The following is a 742-nucleotide window of genomic DNA, read 5'->3' on the forward strand; positions in this document are numbered from 1 at the left end:
GAAATAAGTCAATCACAAAAGGAAAAATATTGTATTAGTCCCTTATTGTAAAAGTCAAGGAAACGTTTATCTATGGAAGGACATTTTCTTTTTGGGGGCGGGAGGGGAGGGGAGGGATCACTGTTAGATAGATAGAGATAAGTATTGATTTGGGGGAAGAGAAGGGCAATGTACCAAATGTGAGTGATCAATATAGTGGCATTGAGGAAAAGAAAGACATAGAGAGGTACAGACAACAAAGATGAAGCCTTTTGCACATATAGTATGGCATTGTCAGTGAAGGCAAGCATGGGTATATGGGTGGATAGATGGGTGGACAGGCTGAACTATTAGGTATGTCTATGAACTGGGGAGTGTACCCAAGAACATGTTTAGTGTTGGCAGACAATGGTCCTATAAGTTTATGTGTATGATCTGAATTCCCAGGTGTATAGTAGAGCTAACAAGGGGCAAGTTTGTAGTCACTGCTTGGTCACAGCCAGCTACTCAGAGGGACCGAGTAGTTGAACCTGTGGGCTCGGGACCATAGTTGCAGGGGACATCAAGCTCAACTGGCATAACATACTACACAAAACATTGTTTCACCTCCTACCTTGGCGAGTAGCGATTGGGATCTTAAAAGCTTGCAAGCTGCCATCTAGGTGCAATGATGGGTCTTTCCTCATCCAGAGCAAAGAAGAATGAAGAAAACCAAAAATTCATGGAAACAATTAGTCCTAGTGACTGGTACACCATCCAATCT

Source organism: Orycteropus afer, unplaced genomic scaffold, assembly GCF_000298275.1.
Source record: "Orycteropus afer afer isolate SDZICR_OR568_19922 unplaced genomic scaffold, OryAfe1.0 scaffold00171, whole genome shotgun sequence".
NCBI classification, from domain to species: domain Eukaryota; kingdom Metazoa; phylum Chordata; class Mammalia; order Tubulidentata; family Orycteropodidae; genus Orycteropus; species Orycteropus afer.